The 8078-nt window shown below is 42.0% G+C and overlaps 1 protein-coding gene across 5 annotated transcripts in view; it reads right to left on the bottom strand.

Annotated features, from left to right (window-relative positions):
- The window catches only part of TRAK2 (trafficking kinesin protein 2), a 43626-nt gene extending 35554 nt beyond the window's left edge, over positions 1-8072 (bottom strand). For 4 of the 5 annotated variants that reach the window (XM_014519224.2, XM_025202190.1, XM_006022083.3 and 1 more), the window contains exon 1: positions 7815-8072. The gene's annotated coding sequence lies outside the window, so the exon portion shown is untranslated. Of the gene's footprint in view, positions 1-7676; positions 7732-7814 lie in introns of those variants that run through there. The other variant, XM_014519225.2, reaches the window with a different exon arrangement.
- Between the last annotated feature and the right edge of the window lie 6 nt (positions 8073-8078).

The following is an 8078-nucleotide window of genomic DNA, read 5'->3' as shown; positions in this document are numbered from 1 at the left end:
AGGGGAGGAGGAGGAGGAGTGGGGGGGTGCAGACATAAGAGGGAAATCTGGTTACCACAGAGGATTCTATCCAAAACCCACAAATTGCTCAAAAGGGGCAACAAACATGAGGCGAAGATAAGGTACAGATGTTTTATGGTGTTATTAGGACACTATTCATACCAAGGAAAACTTGAAAGCATGCAGGACCCATGTAACAGCCTGGTACATGCATGTCCAGCTAAATGATTTTACAAAACTGAGACAACCAGAAGACACCAGAATCCACTGGAGGAAGAACAGTTAGAAGTGAAAAGAGGAAGGGAAAAAGTGTTTGAAGAAATCCAAAGAGGAAATTGAAGGGTTTTAAGTAGTCCAATAAGCAGTGGTAAAATGTCATAATTAAGTAAAAAATAAAGAAATAAGAAGAGTAGTCTGATAAACTCACAGGCTGACAATGCCAGAAGTTATCACAGCAGCAAAAAACAAAGATACATTTCTCATGCCACATGACAAAAGCTTAATTAATTTCTTCTTCCAAGTCAGCTGAATCACTATTGATAGACGCTATTTAGGAAAGGAAAAATTTAGTTAGATGCAAGGGATTGTAGGAAAGGCTTTGTAAATCTCTACTCCCAGATTGTGTTGGGAGAATTTCATCTAAGCACAATGAGTTACATCATATTCTGGAAATTTGAGGTTCTTTTTCTAATGCATTTCCATTAGTCCATTTTTAAAATTAAACATAAGGAAGCTAAAATGAGCAGTGTCTACAGCTGGGATTCATAAGGGCAAGTCCTCAGCAGTATGCAAGAGAGAAATGAAGGCTGTTGTATATTGTTTCCTGTTTACCTAGCCAATTTTTTCCCACAAATACATTCATTCGACAACAGCTTCCAATTTGCTGTTGGTCAGCATTAGCCAGCCTGTTGTTCACTCAGTTCTCCACTTGAAGAGAAAAATCAAACTTCTAAGTCATCAGGCATAGTACCCTGGTGCTAGTTACAGGATATAAGACCAAAAATATAAAAACCTAGAAGCAGCGTGAAACTGGGACAATGTGATATTGATTTTCCAAACAGAAGCCAGATAAGTGGAGTTAATAGATCCCAGGAACACCAAATATTTCTACAATGTTAGTAGGTGATCTAAAACAAATGCATTTCTGTGTCACCAAGTCTTTAAAAAGCTATTAATCAGTTGTTATTATTACAGCTACAGTTATGACTTTGTTAAACTGGCTACCCTAGACAGGAGTAATTACTTCTACATTTTTTTTTAAATCTAAGTTAATGAAAGGTTTAAAATGCCTCATCTCAAACCAGATGCAGTCATGTGAGTCACTGCCAAAGTGTCCTTGTGAATGATGTTCAGACGGGGAAGGCACACATTCAAATGCTATTTAGTAGGAGATAAAGGGGCAAGCAATCAACTGGACAGAGCAAAACAGATATTTGGATACCGGACTCTGCTCATCACTTTGAACATTTAATTGCATGCCTAGTGTAAAAGCTATTTTCAAGCCTGGTGCTTGACTATGGACATTTAGTTTACCTACTGCTTATAGAAGTTCTTCTCTGAATCTACTACTTCAAAAGAGAGACCAAGAGACACTGAGCCCACCAATCTGAGGTGTGCTACTTATTAATATTTAACAAGTACCTCCACATAACGTTAGTTACTGAGAAAGCAATGGGAAAAAACCCATCCCTGTTGGCCTGCAGCAGTACTGGTAAGCTCCAAGCAAACTCTAGCTCCTAACATAAGAAGAACAGGGTACAGAAAAGGACCTCTTCCAAAAATGCTGGTGAACAAGCAACCCAGACACGGTAATGAAAAGAAAAACAGGACATTAGATGCTGAGTAGGTGAAGCTGACTGTTCTTGCATACAACTGATAATTTTTTTTAGCCATATCTCAAAAAAGTAAAAAATTGGGATTTTTTTCACTTAGTACTACTGTTGTTCTCCTCCATCAGCAGTTTAGAATGAAGCTTTCTTTGCGAGTAGCAAAGCCACGTTAGTACTATACTGTCATCCTCCCCGGCATGCCCTTTTACATATACAGCATCCTATTTTTTATTTGCATTTTAATTTTATATATTGCATTCAAATGCAAGAATGGAAAGTTCCACAACCTGGCAATCTTCACTAACAGCTTATTTGCTGAAGTGCTGAGAACCACCGAACCCCATACTGCTTGATATTTAAGATAAAGCCTGTGAAGTCTTCATGTTTGTAAATGTTCTACAGTATGAGCATAATCACCAGAATACTTTTTACTATGAACAATGCAAAACCACGGTCATACAGAACACTTTAATTAAAGGCTAAACTTTTTACTTTTAGAAATAACAAGGCCTAACTCAGGAGTGTCAAACTCATCTAGCCCCGCAAGCCACAAAGATCCCCTAGAAGCTCTGCAGGCTGGATCGGGACTGAGCCCCCCCCACGGAATTGTTGCAGTGCTGGTCTAACCTGCATGCGCAAGCAGCACACGCCACCCCCCTGGGCCAGCACAGGGTGCATTCTGCCACGATATATGGGCTAGACTAGGTGCTGGAGGCTCTGGGTCTGGCAGGGCTCTGCATGGAGTGTGCACTCCCTGCCAGCTCCAAGCCGAGTATAACACACACGCTAGGCCCATCCCCACACAGAGCATGAGCCAGCCCCAGAGCCTATTGTGCATGCGGCCTCTGGGGCCAGTACTACAGGGCTGGAGCACAGATTGAGCCTGTTGGCGCTGAAGTGAGGGTAACCAGTACGGGACAGGGAAAAGGAGACAAGGGGTGAGGGCGGGGAGCAGCAGGCACAAGAGTGGTAAGAGGGTGGGGGTAGAGACAGGAAAAGCTGCCTGTTCCCCCCCCCAAACTGCTTTTCCTGCCGAAGTGATGGGGATAAATTTAAGATGATCCTCCAATAATTAGATTGTACACATGGAAAATTATGGCATGTATCATACATAGTATCTAATTATTGAGTAATCTTAAATTCAGGATCATCTTAGATTTGGGTATATACGATATTAAAATGCTTCAATATATTAGCTTATTTTACTCAATGTTTATTACTGCCATGCAGAAACGAGTGCAAACAGAAACATAAATTAATAGAAAAGGTGTGTGGGGGGGGGGGGGGGCTGTTGTATATTTGTCAACATCTCTATGGAAATGCTGTTTTGTAATTTCTTGGAACAATGCTCATTAGTGAATCACACATCCCTTTCTATACAGACAGCCATTCTGCTGTGTAATAGTCTCATTCACAAGCCCTCTCTTTATGATGGATGTAACTACTACCTCAGAAAAGGTGGTGTTGCACAAGACCTTTAATCACATCAGGTCAAGGCTTTATAAATACACAGTAGAAATTTAAAACTAGTTATATGGCATAGCCATGACAGTAAATGGGAAATCAATACTTCATATATTGGGAGTTATATTCTGAGTTTACCTGAAAAATTTGTTATTAATACTAGTGATATAAGAAAGAAGTAGCAATACAAGACACTATAAATATGCCAATAAAAATGAAAACAAAATAAAATAGATTTATGGCCAACTGAATTTCATTACTGATGTATCACTACAGAATCATTTAAAACAGGTCATAAAACAAAACAGAGAAACTTAGGGGTTGAGTATTGAAGGATATTTAAAGAAGGGGCAAGAAACAAGAGATATGCTAATTATGAAGGATGTTAAATGATGTGGTAAATACAAAATCCTTATTCACTAATTGTTTAATTTAGCATTACCTATCCACCCAAGAACTGTCCCAAAATATAGAGTATTTTTCCAACAAAGAAGCTTTTGTTTGTCCTGTAATTTTATTCAGATGCCTGAACACATTACAGTAATGCATTTGTAGCTGGATGACATCAGCAACTGGTAGCAACAAAAATGAATGAAACAGATACCACTGAGCACTACTTCTTGATCCATTTATCACTTTCATTCTGTGCATAGCCCATAATATTAGTGGAACCTTAATAAAAGGGTTACTAGATGAAATCCTCCCATTTAACCCAAAGCACAGAAAGTCGAAATCTTTATGCATGATTAAAAAAAAGAGAGTTTGCATCTACAATTGGAACTGTAGATGCTGAAAGCATTTATTTTCCTTTCTTCTGTAGATTTCAAAATTAACTCCACAAACAGGGATTAATCCTTACAACATCCCTGGAACAGGTGCGTTTAAAAATACTCATTTGATAGAATATTATAATTCTTAACTCAAAAGAAAAATTAAGTTCAGTTTAAAAAAGGAATGCCCAAACGAAAGTGCCTTGACAATAGGTTTACAATAGTAAATATGCAAATGTACTGCTACCAAATATGAGCTTTTAACCAGAAAAGTCTTATAGGAGTGCAATGATAGAGATTTTTTGGGACCAATATCAATGGCCGATTTTTAATGAGCCATATTGGCCAATACTGATCCAATTGCTGATACGAGGCCTGGCAGCATAAAGAGCAGCATCTGGCTGATAAGGCTGTTGTGGAGGAAGGGGTAGATCGAGGCCCCCACGGTGAGACAGAGCAGGGCAGGGGCAGGTGCTGCCCAGCCGGGATGGGGGCATGGGACAGAGCTGCATCTCTTCAGGAGGCTCCCGCTGCTGCGCACACCCAGGAGGGCATGGAGGCAGGGGTGTACTGCCTGGATCTGTGTGAGGTGAGGGCAGGCTGCCGCTGAAGTGATGGGGATAAATTTAAGATGATCCTCCAATAATTAGATTGTACACATGGAAAATTATGGCATGTATCATACATAGTATCTAATTATTGAGTAATCTTAAATTCAGGATCATCTTAGATTTGGGTATATACGATATTAAAATGCTTCAATATATTAGCTTATTTTACTCAATGTTTATTACTGCCATGCAGAAACGAGTGCAAACAGAAACATAAATTAATAGAAAAGGTGTGTGGGGGGGGGGGAGGGCTGTTGTATTTTTGTCAACATCTCTATGGAAATGCTGTTTTGTAATTTCTTGGAACAATGCTCATTAGTGAATCACACATCCCTTTCTATACAGACAGCCATTCTGCTGTGTAATAGTCTCATTCACAAGCCCTCTCTTTATGATGGATGTAACTACTACCTCAGAAAAGGTGGTGTTGCACAAGACCTTTAATCACATCAGGTCAAGGCTTTATAAATACACAGTAGAAATTTAAAACTAGTTATATGGCATAGCCATGACAGTAAATGGGAAATCAATACTTCATATATTGGGAGTTATATTCTGAGTTTACCTGAAAAATTTGTTATTAATACTAGTGATATAAGAAAGAAGTAGCAATACAAGACACTATAAATATGCCAATAAAAATGAAAACAAAATAAAATAGATTTATGGCCAACTGAATTTCATTACTGATGTATCACTACAGAATCATTTAAAACAGGTCATAAAACAAAACAGAGAAACTTAGGGGTTGAGTATTGAAGGATATTTAAAGAAGGGGCAAGAAACAAGAGATATGCTAATTATGAAGGATGTTAAATGATGTGGTAAATACAAAATCCTTATTCACTAATTGTTTAATTTAGCATTACCTATCCACCCAAGAACTGTCCCAAAATATAGAGTATTTTTCCAACAAAGAAGCTTTTGTTTGTCCTGTAATTTTATTCAGATGCCTGAACACATTACAGTAATGCATTTGTAGCTGGATGACATCAGCAACTGGTAGCAACAAAAATGAATGAAACAGATACCACTGAGCACTACTTCTTGATCCATTTATCACTTTCATTCTGTGCATAGCCCATAATATTAGTGGAACCTTAATAAAAGGGTTACTAGATGAAATCCTCCCATTTAACCCAAAGCACAGAAAGTCGAAATCTTTATGCATGATTAAAAAAAAGAGAGTTTGCATCTACAATTGGAACTGTAGATGCTGAAAGCATTTATTTTCCTTTCTTCTGTAGATTTCAAAATTAACTCCACAAACAGGGATTAATCCTTACAACATCCCTGGAACAGGTGCGTTTAAAAATACTCATTTGATAGAATATTATAATTCTTAACTCAAAAGAAAAATTAAGTTCAGTTTAAAAAAGGAATGCCCAAACGAAAGTGCCTTGACAATAGGTTTACAATAGTAAATATGCAAATGTACTGCTACCAAATATGAGCTTTTAACCAGAAAAGTCTTATAGGAGTGCAATGATAGAGATTTTTTGGGACCAATATCAATGGCCGATTTTTAATGAGCCATATTGGCCAATACTGATCCAATTGCTGATACGAGGCCTGGCAGCATAAAGAGCAGCATCTGGCTGATAAGGCTGTTGTGGAGGAAGGGGTAGATCGAGGCCCCCACGGTGAGACAGAGCAGGGCAGGGGCAGGTGCTGCCCAGCCGGGATGGGGGCATGGGACAGAGCTGCATCTCTTCAGGAGGCTCCCGCTGCTGCGCACACCCAGGAGGGCATGGAGGCAGGGGTGTACTGCCTGGATCTGTGTGAGGTGAGGGCAGGCTGCCGCTGCGGGTGGTGCCAGGCTGTTCCCAGCTGGGGGGTCTGGGCTGGGCTATGCTTGAGGCAGGCAGCAACAGCACTGCTACAAAGTGGGGAGGCGAATTTTGGGGTGGCTGCAGACCACGTGTAGTCTCCCTCCTAGTAATACTTCTGACTACCCTGAGTACAGGTCCAGCCCAGCCCCACCACCAGGAAGAGCCTGGTACCGCTCCTGGCCCCAGCCCACAGCAGCAGCCCACCCTTACCCCACTTCCCATGTCCTCCTGGGGCATACACAGCAGCAGGAACCACCCCTCCTCCCGCATCTCCTAGACTAGCCACTCACGGCTCCGCCCTGGGCTCCACCCTAGATGTGCAGCACCTGACCCTGCCCCAGCCCCACTCCCTCCCTCACTGCGGGGACCTCAGTCTGCTCCCCCTCCACAACCATTCCTTCCCCCACGACAGACTTACCAGCTGGATGCTGCTTTCCATGCCACCTGTGCTCTGCTGCAGCTGCGCGCATGCAGGCAGCATTTATTGGTGACATTATTGGCCACATCAGCCAAAAAAAGCTGATTGCCGATAAAAGGAAAATTGACATTATCAGTACAGATACGATATGGGGCCGATGTATCAGTGCACCTCTATTCTCTCATGAAATCATGGGGCCTCTATACAACCAACCAACATGTTTGTCAGGGGAAGCAAACCATGGATCATTTCCCAAGATGCCCTGTAGCAATGCAACGCACCCCACCAGATCTGGCAACACCAACACGAGAGGCAGTGGCCTCTGCAGAATACTGGGAACAAACCATATTGGAAAGTTGGACTGGAGACACGACAAAGAAGATCGGAAAAACAAAACAAAACATAAACGAAGATAACTATATACCCCTGTCTACAAACAATTATTTTCATCCTATGATAACATAGTTGTGTGCGTGTTGTGTATGGAGGAACACAAGAAAGCCATTCACCAACCTGTACCCTAGAACAACTTCCAATCCCATCATTTCATTCAACCCAAACTTCTGCAGAGTCTGAGGAACTTCAATTTCAGGCTATTTCTAAAGGGTCCCCTCTACTGCAGTACCTGGTCATCCACTAATACACAGAGACTTTTGAACAACAGAACATTATGTTCAAGAACTTCTGAAACCAACACTTTTTTTTTGGCTACTGTATGCCAAATCATTGAAAGCTTTCAAACGCATACATACATTTAAGGAAGCAACTTTTATACCAAATTTTAACTCAAATAATCCAGGGGGAAGTGCGCACACATTCAGATAGCCAATTCTACCAGGATATTGCTGAAGACCTAATGCGGCTTCGCAAGGAACAAAGTGTTGCAAAACCTGGTGCAGCCGGAACCTCGTGAGCTCCGGATGTGCAGGCGGCCGCAGCAGAAGGGGGTCGGCAGCGTCGGCCCCGGCAGCCAACGCACAACATCCCGGCAGGACGTTCCGGGGAGGGGGCGTCTTTCCCGCGCGCGAGCGACCTTGATGAGGAGCTAAAGGACGCCCCGCGCAGAGGCGGCGGCCGCGGGCGGCCCAGTCTCCAAGCCGCGGGGACCCCGGGGGGACCGAAAGGGAGGCGCGCGGGCCCCCCCCCTCCCGCCC

This window comes from Alligator sinensis, unplaced genomic scaffold (genome assembly GCF_000455745.1).
Source record: "Alligator sinensis unplaced genomic scaffold, ASM45574v1 scaffold566_1, whole genome shotgun sequence".
In the NCBI taxonomy this organism is placed as follows: domain Eukaryota; kingdom Metazoa; phylum Chordata; order Crocodylia; family Alligatoridae; genus Alligator; species Alligator sinensis.
Note: the sequence above shows the minus strand (reverse complement) of the source record. Positions and strands in the feature narration are given on the sequence as shown.